Here is an 18,880-nt window from a genome sequence, read left to right as displayed (position 1 = left end):
GAAAACCTGATATTGTTATACGGTGGTCACATAGTGCTTACGTTTTTGTAGAGACGTTTCAAGTCATGTCCTACTCTTCCTGACCCTAATTTGGGATTTTCTTGGCAAAGATACTGGAGTGGTTTGTCATTTCCTTCCCCAGCTCATTTTAGAGATGATATACTGAGGTAAACAGGGTTAAGTGACTCGCCTGGGTTGCACAGCAGTAAGTACCTAAGGCTGGATTTGAACTAATGAAGATGAGTCTTTTTGGTTTCAAGACCAGTGTTCCATCCACTGTGCCACCTAGCTGCCCCTGTTACTTAAGTGCCTTGCCCTGTCTGTCTCAGTTTCTTCATCCTTACCAAGGAAACCCTATATGAGTTCTCAAAGGGTCAGGCCCAAATGAAATGCCTGAAAAACAGAGTGCTTAGGATATTAGACATTCCAAAAGCTACATATCAAAAGGTATGCTTTGAGCCAGAATTTATCTTTATATTTGCATTGGGGAAAAAGAAGGGTTGGTAAGCATTTCATATTGCTAATAAAAATCTCCAGGAAGATGTTAAACCTATTTAAGGTCGCAAATATTTCAAGTTACTATGAACAAGTGTGTCAATCACCTTTGATCTATATTACTTCTTCCAGGAAACGAACTTCCATATTAGTTTGTATATCTGAAAACAAACAAACTCTTTTAAATTGTAAAGGCATGTCATGCAAGCTAAGTCATAAATCCAACTTTATGATTTAACTTTTTGATTAAATATTTTAATGAGATGAGATTGAACTACCTTTTTTCCCCGACTATGAAAATTTGGGTTTTTATTCTCCAAGATAACTTGTAATTGCAACACAAGATGTGCAATTTCAGGAAATAGTGACTACAAGAATAGTTTCCTCTCTAAATTGTAGATTAAGGAAATAAAAGGAAAAAATACATTGAATTGTGTCTGAGTCAGACAGGAATAGGCACTGAGGGGATAAAGTGAGGATCTTGGATGTGGGGAATCGTACTGATTCATACTGGTGAGAGGGTGGAAAGGGACAGTCTATGGATCTAAATGGGGAAAAGAGCTTTCTCCCAGTAATGCTTTCCTTAACTTTGAGACATTGACGAAAGTTTTGTGCCTCCTTAGACTTAATTTTGAGAAAAAAGAAAGGTACCAGATACTGTTCGCTAACAAACTAGTAAAGGCATTTGCCTCAAATGTTTGCATCCCCAGCCTGGAATGAGTGTAGTGAAATGAGATTCTTTGAGGAGAGGGAGGTCCATCTATTGTCTTGGTGCAGCTAGGTGTCACAGTGGATAGAACACCAGGTCTAGAGGTAGGAATACTTGAAGTTCAAACTCAGCCTCAGACACTTACTTGCTGTGTGACTGTGGGCAAGTCACTTAACCCTGTTTGCCTCAGTTTCCTCATCTGTAAAACAAGCTGGACAAGTAAATGATGTACCACTCCTGTATCTTTGCCAAGAAAACTCCAAATGGGGTCATGAATCGTCAGACAGGTCTGAAAAGAACAACTGTTATCCAGCTTTCGGTAAGTTTTAGGATTCCAACGTACCTTACAAGGAAACCCAGAGTATAAAACCGAATCAACAGAGAGAAAGTAAAGGTATCTAGATGGGGAAACACAATAAAGACTGGGCAAGCAGAAGGGTAGAACTGTCCAGAAATCTTGTGGGTTTATATAGAGTTCTTATCTGGGTCAAGCAGAGACAAGCATTGTGGAGATGGAGTATGGATCCTGGACTTGGGAATTGGTACTACCTCATGCTGGTGAGGGCACAGGTGGTGGTGGTGAAGGATGTCTGCCTATGGGACTTTCTTCTATTAGTGCAATCCTTAACTTTGACACCCTGCCAGATGTTTGGGATCTCTTTAGTGATTGCTGCTTTAACAGGCTGGGAAAGCTACTGTAGTCCTTTTACAATCCAAGGTAATGGACTTCCTTAAATCTATCCAACAACTTCAGCTTTAAAATCCCTCCTCTTATTGTATGCATGTATCTGTGCATATGACAGATCTGAGATCCTGTGAGGGTTTTATTTCCTAATTCATTTTCCTAATTCTAGGACCTAAACACATGATTCCAGTGTGATGACTGATTACTCTCTTTACAATAGATCACATGTCTATAGCACTTTTCAGTTTACCTTCTACACTATAACCTTCTACTCAGTCTTTTCTGATATCCCTAGCTGCCACACCTTTTACCTCTGCTTTCCTCACCATGACCTTGTGCCATTTTGTGTACATATTTATTTGTACTGTCATTCATACATAAAAGACTATAAGGGGGCAGAGACCATTTTATTTTCTTATCCCTGTCCTCAACCCCAAGCACAATACCTCACACATAATAAGAGCTTAATCGATGTTTGTTAATTGATTGATCTATTGGTTACCTAAAAGCATTTGCCTCCCTATGAGGTGACCCAATTATTAAGAGTACCCTAAAAAAGTCTGAGATTTCTTGTATTGGTGAGTTTTGTTTTTGTTTTCTTAATTATCTAAGTAGTGCTAAGGGGATTTTTTAAAACCAAAAGCCAGATCATTAATGCCACAGGAGAAAGTGTCTAGCTCCTGAAACAAAAGAGTTCAAGTCAGGGCTCTGGCTTGAAAGTCTCTGTAAATCTTCACTGTCAGACCAGATAGTTTACTGATTAACAAGTAGTGGTAACATCCTTATGTGAAGTCAGGGGTGGGCTGTTAACATGTGGATCCCCCCAATGAGAGACTGATTTCCCTCTGGGGTACAAAAAACCTCTGGGGCATCTACTCTCAAACTCTGGCTCTAACTATCTGATTCATTATCCTGGCAGGGGGAGCTTTGATTTAGCAACTGAATAGAGTATTCAGTCAGAAATGGACTTTTAACCACTGGATTTTAGCTTCAAATTTAATAGGCTCCATTAGGAGGATTAGAGGAACACTCCAAACACTGCCGGAGGATCTGGGTTTCCCTTGAAGTAACAATATTCTTCTGTCATTGTCTTTATAAACAATCTGGATATGAGGAAATGAGCTGAAATCTTCCATTAATGGGCTAAAATACTGGGGCTTGTGTGTTCTTCTAGACAGAAGAACAAGATGGACTGAAACAAAGTTGGGCACTGTACATCCTGGTCAGGTATCCAGCAGGTGATGCAAGAGCAAAAACGCCTGCTGGATTTGGAGTCAGAAAAGACCTGGGCTTGCATGCTGACACTACCAGTTGCTTATCTGTGAGATCTTGGACAAGCCACTTAAATTCTCTGAGCATGAGTGTTCTCTTCTGTAAAATGGAAATAATAATACCTGCATGGCCCATGTCATGAGACTGTAGTTAAAAATGCCCTTTGTAAACTTTGGAGTGTTATAGCAAAGTGAGTTATTATTATAAGTGGGAGGAAATTTTCAGCAACCACCAGGGGATGATGGATAATAGAAGTCACAGGGCAGAGCTGATTCTCTTGAATATGGAAGTAATTTCTTTAACTGCTGCTCTGTGGCATTTGGGTCCACTTGGAACTCCCCAGTGAAGGCTCCAAGTTTCAAATGAGAAGGAAATGGAAGAAGGGCACTTTTAGAGGGACTAGAAAACCTAATTGTTGAGAATAATTATAGTAACAACTCTACAAAGCCCTCAACTATTTGTGGTTTGGGGATAAAGGGATGGAATAGAAAAATAAAACATAGATAATCCTTCCAAATTTATCAGAATTGCTATTTTTCAACTTCGTCCTCAAACTTTGTAGCCCCTCCCCCAACCCCTCCACCCCAAGCTGGAAGAACAAAGCACATTGCATTTTTTCTCTTCCCTTTCCTTGCTCTCTTGGAGGTGCTAATGGACAAGGAAACATATGGTAGGGGGTGGGGCAGGGCAGAGGGGACAAATTGAGAATAAGGATAGAGGAAGGAGACTTGCTTAATCCATACTTTTGAAAATTATGATCTGAGAGTTCTGCAGGATGCAAACAGAAAAAAAAAATAACAAGAAGTCCCACTTTATTAGAATAACTAATAAAATCACAGGATTCACAAATACAGGAAGCAGTTCAAGACAAGACAAAAGCAAATTCAAATAAGTCTACCTAAATTAATGAAATATCAGCCCTTTTGTGATATAGGGAAAAGGAATTATTTGAAAACATACCAGTACTTTGTTGAAATTGACCTCAGGAATTAACAATTTTTTTTTTGCAGGGCAATGAGGGTTAAGTGACTTGCCTAGGGTCATACAGCTAGTAAGTGTTAAGTGTTTGAGGCCACATTTGAACTCAGGTCCTCCTGAATCCAGGGCCAGTGCTTTATCCACTGTGCCACCTAGCTGCCCTCTAGGAATGAACAATTTTTGAATTCCTACAATACCCAGACTGTGAGAACACCCCTTTTTCAGTTTCCTCATCTATAAAATGCTAGCACCTCATCACATCTTACCTGGACTATTGCAATAGCTTTTAAGGGATTTTCCTAAACCATAGGTTTGACTGGATCACTCTTCAAGCTCTCTCCCACCCCAATAAACTCCAATGGCTCCCTCTAACCCTTAGAATGAAGCATAACCTACTGTTTTAAGTTAAAGCTCTCACTAGCTTTACATTTTGCTTCCATAATGGTCCATTCTACATATTCTATTCAGGCCTTCTTGCAATTCATCACATAGGATGGTTCATCTTCTATTTTTATGATTTTGCATTGGTTATTCCTTACGGTTGAACTACTTTCCCCTCTACTCTCCATCCCTGAGATTCACTGGCATCTTCCAAAACTCAGCTCAGGAGTCACATTCTGCAGGAGCCCTTGCTTAGATCCTTAGGTATCAATGGCTTCCACTCTCAAATTACCTTCCAGACTCTCTACATGTATCTTATATATACCTGTCTATGTGCATGCTATTTTCTCTATTATAGTTTTAGCTCCTAGATCAGGGACTGGTTTTTTATTTATTTAACTTTCTTTCTCCAGTACTTAGTATAGTTTTGTTGTTCAGTTGTTTCAACCATGTCCAACTCTTCCTGATCCCATTTGGGGTTTTCTCAATGAAGATGCTGAAGTACTTTGCTATTTCCTTCTCCAGATCATTTTATAAATGAGGAAACAGGGGTAGACAGGGCTAAGTGATTTGTCCAGGGTCATATGGCTAATAAGTGTCTGAGGCCAGATTTGAACACAGAAGGATGAATGTCCCCTGAGTCACATAGCTGGCCTGTTAGCACAGTGCCTGGAAGATAATAAAAACTTAAGATATGTTGGTGATCGATTGATTGTGGGTCTGAACGAATTTGCAATCTTATATATTATGAACATTCAAGAGTTTATATCAAAACATTATTTAAGAATGACAGAGGGGGCAGCTAGGTGGCACAGTGGATAAAGCAGCAGCCCTGGATTCAGGAGGACCTGAATTCAAATCTGGACTTAGACACTCGAGACTTACTAGCTGTGTGACCTTTGGCAAGTCTCTTAACTCTATTTGCCCTGGAAAAAAAAAAAGAACAGTGTGATAACATAGATATGAGATCTCACTTTGCATGGTACTTCTGACAACAGTACAGATTATAACCCATCTGTATGTTCTTATCCTGAGTAGTTTTTGCCCATGTATTCCAATAAATCCACCATAGAAATTTCAACCCATGTGCTAGGGGCTCTCCTTTTAATTTCTTGACATTGGATGAATTCTAACAAATCACAAAGTTTGTCCAGCAGTTCTTTTTTGATCCTGCAACATAATTGACTCACCTGCTTTTCCAGTCATACTTCTTTGAAAATATTCTTTATGCCCCAATGTAATTTTTCACTGGTAACACACTGAAAACTCCTTTGGGCCTACTATATTCCATTTCCTGTGGTACTCCATAATTATATTACTCCATAAGATCACATGCCATAATATTAATAGAAGAATATTGATGTTAAAGATAGAAGTTTGAGGACACCTAATACATTGACATGTCAACAACCTTTATTGAAGACTTAATGGGTGCTAGGCATTGTCTACAGAAATGGGGATAAAAATAGAAACAAAAAGACAGTCCCTGCCCTCAAGAAGACAACACACAAAAGGAATCTGAAAGGGATACGGTATGGAGAAGAAAGAAACCAGGAAAGTCAGAAGCAAGGACTGACCACAGCTGGTGAGGGGCCCCTTCATTAAAATGCAGAGGTTTTTTTAAAGGAATGATCAATAAGAAGATAATAAAGTGATGTTCCCGTATGATAAGACTGCAAGTATGGAGAGATCTCCCAGTAGGAGAATGTTGCAGGAGCATGGTCCCATAGTCACCTTCCAGGAGACCATGGTGGAGAATGAAGTCTGGAGATTGAAGAGTAGGTCTCAGATGGCATGCCAACAAATGCTCATTGATTTCAAATCATATGGTCTCCAAAGGGTGAACCATCCTGCTCTGATCCTGTTTAATCTTTGGCTTAGGTCATTATCACTGTACCTAATACAGATTTATGGACTAATGCCAACTATGGATTAGCCATAAAACTATATATCTTAACTCATAGCCAGAAGGTAACCCAAAGATGATCCAGTCTAGGGGTTCTCAATCTTTTTGGTCTCAGGCCTCCTTTATATCATAAAAATTGTTGAGTATCCCAAATAGCTTTTATTTATGTGGCATATTTTATATCTATGTGTGTATGTATGTATGCATACATGCATATTACATGTACACACATACAATATAGGACATATATGTGGTTTGTATATATTGTTTATATATTTTGTTTAAATGATATATTATATACGTGCATATGTATGTACATGTGGATATATATGTGTGTGTGGTATATATGGTATATATTATATATAGGGGCAGCAAAGTGGTACAGTAGATAAAGCATTGATCCTGGAGTCTGGAGGACATGAGTTAAAATCTCACCTCAGACACTTAATAGCTGTGTGACCCTGGATAAGTTACTTAACCTCAATTGCTTTAAAAATCTGGAACCATCTCCAGTCATTGTCATCCTGATAACATGTCTTGCCACTGGACCCAGATGGCTCTGGAGGACAGAGTGAAGTTAGTGACCTTGAATAGCCCTCCCTCACTTAAATACAATTCAGTGCAAGTCATGACATCACCCTGATGTTATGGTCCTCTTCAGGAATGAAGGATAAACATACATACATATATACATACACATATACACATACACATGCATATGCATATACATGTGCATATACACATTCACATGCAAATATAGACATACACATACCTATATACATACACATACACACTTATACATATATACTATATACACACATATATACATACATTATATATTTATTAACAATGAAGACTTTTCTTTTAAAAAATTTAACATTATCCACTAAAATAAAACAATAATAAAACAAATATATGTTAAAATAAATAGTTTTATGAAAAACTATTTCCCCGAAATAGTGAAAAGAGTGACATTTTTTTACATATATTTTTGTGAATCTCTTCAATATCTGGCTTAATAGAAGACAGATGAATTGTCACATTTGCTTCTAAAGTCAAATTGTTGTGACAAGTCATTCTGTTTGAAGTATATGAAGAAAATCCGGTCTCACACAAATATGTAGTTGGAAAAGGGAGGAGTATTATTATAAAAATGGATTTGACCTTGTGGTCACCCAAAAGGGTCTCAGGGAAGTCCAGGAGTCCACAGACAATGCTTCAAGAAGCACTCATCTAACCTAACTTCTTCATTTTCCAAATGAGAAAGCTGGGAGCTTTAGGAGATTATGTGAAATTCCATTTAGGAGATCATAAGGAGATTATGTGTTTGTCCAAGGAAACACAAGTTGTAAATGACAGAGCTAGGTTCCAAACCTAGGTCTCCTGACTACAATTTCATCATGCCATCCACCTGACCACTCAAACTGAAAATTTAACACTTGATTCTCATCTAGATGGAGAATTCATACAGGACGAGTACTCACATATGGTAGAGCCTTCCAAGGTCATATTGGCCTGATCGGCTACAACCAGACACACCATACTTTGACTCCAATATAGTGATGTCATTTTGGTCCTCCTTGAAAATGAAGGACAACCAATGGATGAATAAAAGTATGGAAAGAATATTCTTACAGGACTAGGTTTATAGACTTAGAGATAGAAGGTGCCTTAGAGGAAACTAAGATTTAATTAAGTTAATTGATATACCCAGGCTCACACATGTATTAAATGATTGAAGTCAGGTTGCAAAATATCTTCCTGATTTATTTTTCATTTTTTGCAGGTCAATGAGGGTTATGTGACTTGCCCAGGGTCACACAGCTAGTAAGTGTCAAGTGTCTCAGGCCAAATTTGAACTCAGGTCCTCCTGAATCCAGGACCAGTGCTTTATCCACTGTGCCACTGAGCTGCCCGCTCTTCCTGATTTCAAGGCCAGACTATTATCAATAATTTTAGGATGGGGATAAAGTGAATATGTTAGATCTTTAAACATGTTTTGCTGGATTATTATAGAATATCAAGGAATATTCTCTTTGTTCAAGACAGAAGAGAAAATAATAATAATACTTGGTACTTGTAAAGTGCTTTTGGGTTTACAAAGCATTTTCCAAATATGTTCTCATCTGATCTTCATAACAAACCTATGAGGTAGGTGTTATGATTATCTCCATTTTAAAGATGAGGAAACAGAGTTTGAGAAAGGTTATGTAAATTTCTCAGAATCACAGAGGTAGTGTCTGAGTCAGGATTTCCTGAATCCATGTCCAACTTTTTCTCTACTTTTTCATCTGTCCACTTCAGAAAAGTTTAAATAGATTAAGAGCTGGGTGCATGGGTGTGATGGAACCTTTAGGAACATCACTGTTAATTTCTTTTTTGGTGAGGCAATTGGGGTTAAGTGACTTGCCTAGGGTCACTCAGCTAGTAAGTGTTAAATATCTGAGGCCAGATTTGAATTCAGGTCCTCCTGACTCCAGGGCTGGTGCTCTATCCACTGCGTCACCTAGCTGCCCCAACTGTTAAATTTTTATTGTGGACATTCACACCTCAGAAGTGCACAAAAACTACAAGTCAGGGCTTGGCTATTGTTTTATTGATTGTCTGGACTTAAGAAAAGGATAGAGTGGGGAAGCTAGGTGGTGCAGTGGATAGAGCACTGGCCCTGGATTCAGGAGGACCTGAGATCAAATCCAGTCTCAGACACTTGACACTTACTAGCTGTGTGACCTTGGGCTTGCCCCACAAAGAAGAAGAAGAAGAAGAAGAAGAAGAAGAAGAAGAAGAAGAAGAAGAAGAAGAAGAAGAAGAAGAAGAAGAAGAAGAAGAAGAAAGATAGAGCAAATGGCAGAGAAAACTTGATAGTGTGTTGGGTGTGTTCCTCTCACCCTCCCTGTTTTGGTAAATGGGTTATTAAACATTTGCTGCAATACCACTGGCTGGAATGGACTTTATAGATTGTCTTATTCAACCTCCTCATTTTCCATTGAGAAAACTTGGCCCAGAAAATAGAAATAAGGCTACACAATAAGTGGCAAAACAGGATTTGAACTCAGGTCCTCTGATTCTGGATCCTTCATCCTTTTTTGCCAAACCATTTTTTCCATTGTCAATTACAAATCAAACACCAAATGTAACAATATATGAAAGACAATAGGTAGGAACAATGTTTCCTCTCAATAAAGGCAATGAGAAAGTATTATTTAGTGTATAAATTAAACTAGTTAATTGGGGACCAGCTACAATCCTCTACCTATTAATCTCCAAAACGACACTCATTGATGTTTTTTGTAAATCACTATAGACCTTTAGAGTGTAGAATTCATGCAGACCTTTAGCATATTAACTGCTCCATGGACAAATGGGAGAAAAGGGGGAGGAGAGACATTTGTCTTACAAGCAGTAAAACTTTTATATGTAGCTATGAAAGGAAATTGACCTTATTGTTCCTTTTTTGCCACAATTTGGGATAGCTGAAGTTCAGCAAACTTCCTGCAAGTTTCCAAGCCCTATAATTGAAAGAAATAAATTAATAAAGCCAAAGAACGGACACATTGTTCCAAGGCCAGTGAAAAGAAATAAAATGAAATGAAATAAAATTGGTGATCTATAGGGTCACTAGTGGCCCCCCAAAAGGGGGTGAGAGGTGCGGGCATGGAGAAAAAAAAACTCCAGGAAGAATCTATTACTTCACTTACCCACCATCACAGAAGCAAAAAGGGAGTTTGTTTACTTACTGCCGAATGAAACTTCAGCTCTACACTCATCAGGAGGAAGTGAGCTTTGGATTTCAGCTGTCTGGAAGTATTGCAGCCCAGAATGAAGATCTTTTCAATTTTCTTGAAGAACAAGTTGCAATTCCTTCCAACAACTGTGCTTCTTTGGGTGAAGCAGATATCACAGAGACAGAGATGCATCTTATAGAAAGATAGGCTTTCTCAGTATCTCTAAAACCTCCTTTTTTTGGTGAGGAAATTGGGGTTAACTTACCCAAGGTCACACAGCTGGTAAGTGTCGTGTCTGAGTCTGGATTTGAACTCAGGTCCTTCTGACTCCAAGGCTGGTGCTCTATCCACTGCACCACCTAGCTGTCCCTAAAACCTCCCTTTTAAAAATCAAAAAAGGTCATGCATTTATTCCATTACATTATTCCAATGCATGGAAATATTAATAGCTAACGCTTGTATGGCATTTTAAGGTTTGCAAAGTACTCTACATCTGTTAACTCATTTCATCCTTACAATAACCCTGTGAATTAGGTGCTATTATAATTTTGTTGGTTCGTTGTTTTCAGTCATGTCTGATTCTGTGACCCCATTTGGAGTTTTCTTGGCAAAGATATAGAAGTAGTTTCCCATTTCCTTCTTTAGCTTTATAGATGGGGAAACTGAGGCAAATAGTGTTAAATGACTTGCCCAGAGTCACACAGCTACTAAGTGTCTGAGACCAAATTTGAAATCAGATCTTCCTGACTCCAGACTCATTGCTCTATTCTCTGTGTCACTTAAGTGGCATTATAAAAAATTGAGGCACAGAGGCAGTTTAGTGACTTGTCCAGGGTCATAGAGGTTGGGAGCAAATGAGGATGGATTTGAACTCAGATCTTTCTGATTCCAAGTTCTGTACAATATCCACTGTACTACGTAACTGCATGAAATATTATAAGAGAACTTGTCAGTGTTATACTTTATAAGCACTTGGGAATTTTTAGCCCAGCTATCACCATCTCTATCTTTTCTTCATAGAAGATAAGAACAGATCATTCCTTAAAACACTTGAAACAAAATACATCTTGGTGTCAAAAGGGTTTGCCCTCAGATCCTAGATCAACCCTTGAAAAATGATGTAGAATTTCGGGAAAGTTTTGGAGGTTCTCTTTCTAGCCTCCATCAAACTATTCTCGACTCCCAGCAGCTTCAAGAATATTTTGTAAGAGCCAAGGGTTTGTGAAGGGTTCTGGGTCTTTTCAATAAATTGAACTTCAGCAGAGAGGCAGACACTGGGGTCTAGTCCAGAGAAGGCTAAATGACTAAATTAACAGACAACAGCCTGAGTGCTCTTTTTGTTTTTAGCCCTACATCTAAGTGACTTTTGCGAGGTTTCTGAACCTCTCAGAGCCTTCATATTTGCATCTGAGGAACAAGGGACTTACTCCTCTCTTCCTCTGTACACCTCAATACCTTATCCCAATGCTGACTCTAGACTTTATGTGCTCTTATTGCTTGGATTTCTTTATTCTTGCTTGGATCCATGATTCCCTGTCTTCCTCAGTAATTTATTCTTTGCTTCAACTTTATCTCTTTTTTTCCTTTTAAAATAACAAAACAAGCTGGAACATTAAACATTTATTGATTTGCCTGCATGTAACCACACCTCCTGCATGTAACCTCATTGCAATACTAATTATAAATACGCCAGTAATAAAGTGATGAATTGTTTTTGTTATTCATAGTAGGTATGCATACATGTCCATATTTATTGTATATTTAAATATCATATGTATGTGTGCATGTATAATTCAGTGAGAGAACAGAATGGATATTTAGGTCCTGGGAAAAGATTTCATGGGTACTCCTACTTTGGAAAATCCATGTACTGGTGCAGATCCTGACTTTTTAGCTTATAGTCTTAGATTTTTCATGAGGTAGTAAATAGTATCTGAAGCAAAGCCTATGATTTAAAACAGGTCTTAATACAATCTGAGGGGACAGGAGCTAGGAAATATCAAAGGTTGATTGGAGTGGTTCAGCTTTGAGGTAAGAGACTTGGTGTCAAGCTGGATGAAGTATTTCTTTAGTGTGACATACTCAAATATTTCTTGGTTGGCATAGACTTATGTTAGTCCTGCCCTCCAGCTTTTGCTGCAGTACTTTTATTTGGAGCCTTCTGGCATCTCCAAGCATCTTTATTGGTTTTCATGACATCAACCAGTATTACATACAAGAGGACAAATATTAATATACATATTAGTAATAGAAGACACATAGATTGTTTTAAGCTTTGAAAAACAATATATTAAAAAATAAAAACAATATATTACATATATTATTCACTATGTTATATTATAGATTTTATATCAACATATAGTATAGCATACTACAGGTTATATAATAATATATGATTTAATTATATACATGTGTATATATACATGTATAATATTACTTTATTTTAGCTTTCATTCCTATGCTATGAAATGGGTACTATAACATATAGGTTACTTCTCAACCTGGTTTAATCTGTCTGTCACGATGGGCTAACCAATAGGCCTCAAGCACATTGGTAAATTAGAACAACGCCTTCATGGAGGATGAGAAGACTTTGTCCAATGGCTACAAAGTTGGCTGAAGCAGGCACTGTAGAGTGATTAGATCTTGGTCATACATCAAAGATGCCAAGGTCACCCACTGAATCCTGTGCCATTACCAGTCATCTTGACTTTTGTCCTACCAACAGACTTCGATGACTCTAGAAGAGAGAGTGAAGCTGATAGTTTTGTGCAACTGTCCCTTACTTGAATCCAATTCATGTGCAAGTCAAGATATCTCTTTTGATATTACTGGTCCTCTCTGAGATGAAGGATGAACAATTACACAGAGGCATAATGATTATCCCTATATTACAGGTGAAAAAATTGAACTTAAAAGACTTTATATGACTTGCTCAAAGTCACAGCTAATAAGTATCAGAGGGGAGATTCCAATCATCTTCCTGCCTCCAAATTTAGCACTTTATCCATTACTTCCTGATGAGTGGAATGCATGGAATGACCTGGAGGGGAAAATATCCTTAGTCCCTGAATAAGTCTTTTATTATTTTTAAATTAATAAACAAGTATTATTAATTTATTTTTAAGTATTATTATGTGCAGACATTGTTCTAGACTTTGGGCATACAAAGATACCTGCTAGATAACTCTTTCCATGAGATAACTAATTAGAAAACTTTCTTGACATTCTGGGGATCTTTCCAAATCTGGTGTCAAATGTCTGATCACTCCAAAACCAAATATCCAGGATGGCTTTACAAAAGCAACAAGGGTGCAAAGAAATTTGAAATGTCAGATAAATATTGTTAACTTTTTCAATAAAATTAATTCATGCTTTTCATCAAGAATCACATCTCTGACAAAAGTTCAACTGTTTTGTTAAGGCAACTGCTGATATACAATAATGAATTGGGCCTTCTCTAACAAATGAATAGGTGGGGGTGAGCCCAACATAAGGCATTGTCGATAAATAATTTTTTATTCCCACTGTGCACAGAGTTCACAAATCAAGTCTGTTGGAGGGAGAGATGACTATTCAATTTAACTTTCTTCTTATGTTAACATTAACAACTCAGCTTGTGGATCATTGTGCTTTTCTTTATTTAGGGGACTTTGTGTCTGAAAAAAATATGAGGCTTTCACCATGACAACACAATATCCACAGAAGGCAACAAATTCATTGTCAAACTAATGGAAAATATTGAAGTTAGTCTTTCCTACTCTTCACAGTTACAAATAACTCCATCTGCTAAAATTGGGTTATTATTTCTGATACCTAGATTGGGGCAAAAATATCACCGTGTAAACCAAGATTTACCCAGAGTACTCATTCGTGAGAGTTTTGCTGCTTCCACAGTGAGATTAAATTTCTCACACATTCTCCAACCAAATAAGAATTTCATGCCTTTTAAAATAGTACCAACATTAGTAATAATTCCACTTTACAAGATAAATCCCATTTCTGAAATCAGAAAAACACTATGCACTTGGCATAAGAAAATTCCACTCTCCTTACCAACTTCTGTTCAGAGAAGCTGGCTATACACTCATCTTTAGCTGCTGCTGCCATTGAGAATGTCTGCCTAAATACTGGGAAGAGCCAGGAAAAACAGCTGTCTTTATCCAAAAATATATGTCTATCTGGTAGTAGAGTAAGACAGAGAGATTTAAAATGAGCTTTCAGTTTAATTTTTTTAATAGTTTTTTGTTTTGTTTTTGTTTTGTTTTCTTTGAGGGCCAGTGAGGGTTAAGTGATTTGCCCAGGTTCACACAGCTAGTAAATGTCAAGTGTCTGAGTCTGGATTTGAACTCAGGTCCTCCTGAATCCAGGGCTGGTGCTTTATCCACTGTACCACCTAGCTGCCCCCATGGAATACTTTCTTTTTCTTTTTTAATTAATTAATTAGTTTGTATATTTATTTTGAATTTTTCCCCACCTCACATGTGAAAATAAATTGTAACATTGATTTTCAAAGCTTTGTGTTCCAAATTCTCATCTTTTCTCCATGTTCCCCACTTGAGAACTCAAGTAATTCAATATGTTATACATGTGCAATCATGCAAAGGACAGAAGACAAAAAAAAAACACTTTAGAAAAAGGAACTGACAACAACAACAAAATACACTTACATCTGTATACAGGTTCCATCAGGTTTTTTCTCTATAGATTGATTGCATTTTTCATAAATCCTTCAGAGTTGTCTTGGATTATTGCATTGCTGAAAATAGCTAAGTCATTCGCAGCAGATCATCTTACAATATTGCTGTTATTTTGTATACAGTACATTTCACTTTGTATCAGTTCATGTAAGTCTTTCCAGGTTTTTCTGATAGCATCCTGCTCATCTTTTTTTAAATAGTAAACTACATTTATATAGTACTTTAAAGGGAGATTTCCTTACAAAGTACCCATGAGATTGAAAATTGCAACAACAATAATAACAAACATTTATATAGTACCTTATACCTGATAAAGAATTTTCTTCACAGTAGCCCTGCAAAGTATCACGATCACCACTATCCTCATTCTCATCCTCATCATCCTCATCTTACATTGCTTTTGCCTCTGCGTCATTTTTCCCAGTTATTATTGCTAACTCTGTTTCCTTCCAACCTATTTTCTCCCCATGATATTTACTCTATTTTCTATCTTATTTTACCCTATCTCTCCCCCTCCCCCAATCTGTCCTCCCTTCCTTCATCCCTCCCACCTTATCCCCTTTCCATCCCACTTTCCTACAGGGCAAGATATATTACTATACCCACTTTTTGAGTCAGTTCTGAAGAGAGTGAAGCTCATTCACTCCCCTGCTCCTCCCCCATCTTCCCCTATACTCCATAAGCTTTTTCTTGCTTATATTATGTGAGATACTTAGCTCTATTCCACCTCCCTCTTTCCTTTTTTTCCCAGTGCAATGCTCTCACCCCTTAATTTTATTTTAAAGATATCATCATGGGGCAACTAGGTGACACAGTTTACAAAGCACCCACCCTGGACCCAGGAGGACCCGAGCCCAAATCCGGCCTCAGATATAAGACACTCCCCAACTGTGCAATTCTGGACATGTCCCCTAACCCCAACCACCCCACAAAAAAAGATAAAAAACAAAAAATGCTTTATAGATAGCCTCCCTTTATAATCAATTCTCACCTGTGCCCTCTATCCAAATTTATTCCTTTCAGCTCCCCTAATACTGAGAAAGCTCTTATGATTTAGACATATCATCTTCTCATGTGGGAAAGTAAACAGTTTAACCTTTTAATATCCCTCTTAATTTCTTTTTTCTGTTTACATTTTTATGCTTCTCTAGGGTCTTATATTTGAAGTCAAATTTTCTATTCAGTTCAGTTCTTTTCATCTTGAATACCTGAAAGTCCTCTTTTCCATTGAAGTCCTATTTTTCCCCCTGAAAGATTATATTCAGTTTTGCTACATAGGTGATTCTTGATTATAATCCCAGTTGTTTTACCCTATGAAATATCATATTCTAAGCCCTCTGATCATTTAATGTAGAAGCTGATAGATCTTGTGTTATACTTACTGTGGCTCCACAGTACTTGAATTGTTTATTTCTGGCTGCTTGCAATATTTTCTCCTTGACCTGGGAGCTCTAGAAATTGGCTATAATATTCCTGGAAGTTTTCCTTTTGAGATCTCTTTCAGGAAGTAATTGGTGGGTTCTTTCAATTTCTATTTTACCTTCTGCTTCTAAAGTATCAGGGCAATTTTCCCTGACAATCTCTTAGAAGATGATGTCCAAGCTATTGTCTTTAATGATGGTTTTCAGGTAGTCCAATAATTTTCAAATTATCTCCCCCGGATCTATATTCCAGGCTAGGTACTTTTCCAAGGACATATTTCACCTTGCCCTCTATTTTTCCTTCATTTGGATTTGCTTTATTGTGCCTTGATATCTCATAAAGTCATTAGCTTTTATTTGCTCAATCCTAATTCTTAAGCAATTATTTTCTTCAGAGAGCTTTTCCACTTAGTTTTTCAAGCTGTTGACTTTTTTTCCATGACTTTCCTGCATCACTGTCATTTCTCTTTCCATTTTTTCCTCTATCTCTCTTACTTTATTTATTTTCAAAGTCATTTTTGAGTGCTTCCATGGCCTGACACCAATTTATATTTTTCTTGGAAACTTTGGATGTAGGAGCTTTGACTTTGTTATCTTCTTATGAGGGTATATCTTGGTCTTTCTTGTCACCAAAGAAACTTTGAATGGTCCACTTTTTTCTGTCTGTTCATATTTTTCTAGCCTATTTCTTGGCTTTTAACTCCTTCTTACAGTGGTGCACTGCTTCCAGGCTGCACTGTCCCACATTTCAGGGTATCTCAGGTGGATTGATTTAAGAAGAGGCAGGTTTTTCACTCCACTAGCCTGTGCTCTGGTTTGTAAATAGCCCCAGATTTGCTTGCTCTTTAACTCAGAAATCGAATTCTGTCTTACTTTGGTTGCTAGCTTCAAGCATGCCTATGTCCATCCCCTACCTGGGCCTGCCACTCAGAACAACTGAGCATGGGCAAGAATGTGGTTGTGCGGGCCAGCTAAGTGGTTCAGTGAATAAAGCACCAGTCCTGGATTAAGGAGGACCTGAGTTCAAATCCAGCTGTAGACACTTGACACTCATGAGCTGTGTGACCCTGGGTAAGTCACCTAACCCTCACTGCCCCCCCAAAAAATAATAATAATTAAAGAATATGATTGCATTCTACCTCAGCATCAGCAGTAACCCCTATAATCTCCCTGTCGCTAGCCCCTCGACCCTCTCCACTACCAGGTTGTAAACTGAGTTTCAGAAATAGCCAGAGCTGCAACTGATTCAGAAGCTCTGGAGGTCTCTTTCTCTGGTGGTGTGGTCTGCCTGGGGCTGGATCTGCATTGGTGAGACCCAGTTCTGGACTCCACTCCAAATCTGGTATAATAGACCTTTCCTGATGACCTTCTAAGCTATCTTTGGCTAGAAAATTATCTCACCCCATCTTTTTGTGGGTTCTACTGCTCCAGGAATTGTCTTCTGGCATTATTTGGAGGTTTTTGTAGTGATTGTGTGGGGAGCTCTGAGAGGTTACTGCCTTTTCTCCACCATCTTGGCCCCAGAATAGTTTCTTAAAAGGCAGTGACAAAACTTAAAAAGGAAAATATATTGTACCTGTGGAAGAATGTCTAAAAGAATGGGCAACAAGCTTTAGAATACATATATTGAAACCTGACAGTAAATCTTATAAGAAATTGGTTACATTCTTCGGGGGGGGGGGATTATACACACCCACACACATATGTCTGTCTATGTCTATATATCTAAATGTGTATGTATGCATATATGTATATATGTGTCTTTAGTAGATGTGCATATACATACATCATATACATGCCTACACACATATATGTATAATCACACATCTGTGTATGTATATGCATACATATATAATACCCACACATACATATATAAATATATGCAAATACATGGATTATTTATATTCTTGTTGTTCAGTTCTTTCAGTTGTGTCTGACTCTTTGTGACCCCATTTGGGGTTTTCTTGAAAAAGATACTGGAGAGGTTTGCCATTTCCTTCTCCAACTCATTTTACAAATGAGGAAATGGAGGCAAACAGAATTAAATTACTTTCCCAGGGTCATGCAGCTAGTAAGTGTATGAGACTGAATTTTAACTCAGGTCTTCCTGACTGTAGATCTGGTGCTCTATCCAGTGTGCTACCTCATTGCCCCATGTATATGTATAACTATAGGGGGCAGCTAGGTTGTTCAGTAGATACAAAATGGGCCCTGGAGTCAGGAATATCTACCTAAATTCAAATCTCACCTCAGACACTTACTAGCTATGTGGCACTGGGTAAGTCACTTAACCCCAATTACCTTAAACATCCAGGGCCATCTCCAATTGTCCTAATGAATATATATATATATATATATATATATATATATCTTGCTATTGGACCTAGATGACTCTTAAGGAGAGAGTTAGGTTGAAGACCTTGCCCAGCCCTCCCTCACTTAAATCTACTTCACTGCAAGTCATGACATAATCCAAGTATCATGGTCCTCTTCAAGAATAAAGGACAGACATAATTATTATTGTGTACATATATACATAAAAATCAACATTTGCAATTTGAAAAATATTAAAACATAATGGAGAAAGAGATTAACAGTATGTTCATAC

Source organism: Dromiciops gliroides, chromosome 1 (assembly GCF_019393635.1).
Source record: "Dromiciops gliroides isolate mDroGli1 chromosome 1, mDroGli1.pri, whole genome shotgun sequence".
NCBI classification, from domain to species: domain Eukaryota; kingdom Metazoa; phylum Chordata; class Mammalia; order Microbiotheria; family Microbiotheriidae; genus Dromiciops; species Dromiciops gliroides.
The sequence above is the reverse complement of the archived record's forward strand: the minus strand, read 5'-3'. Positions refer to the sequence as shown.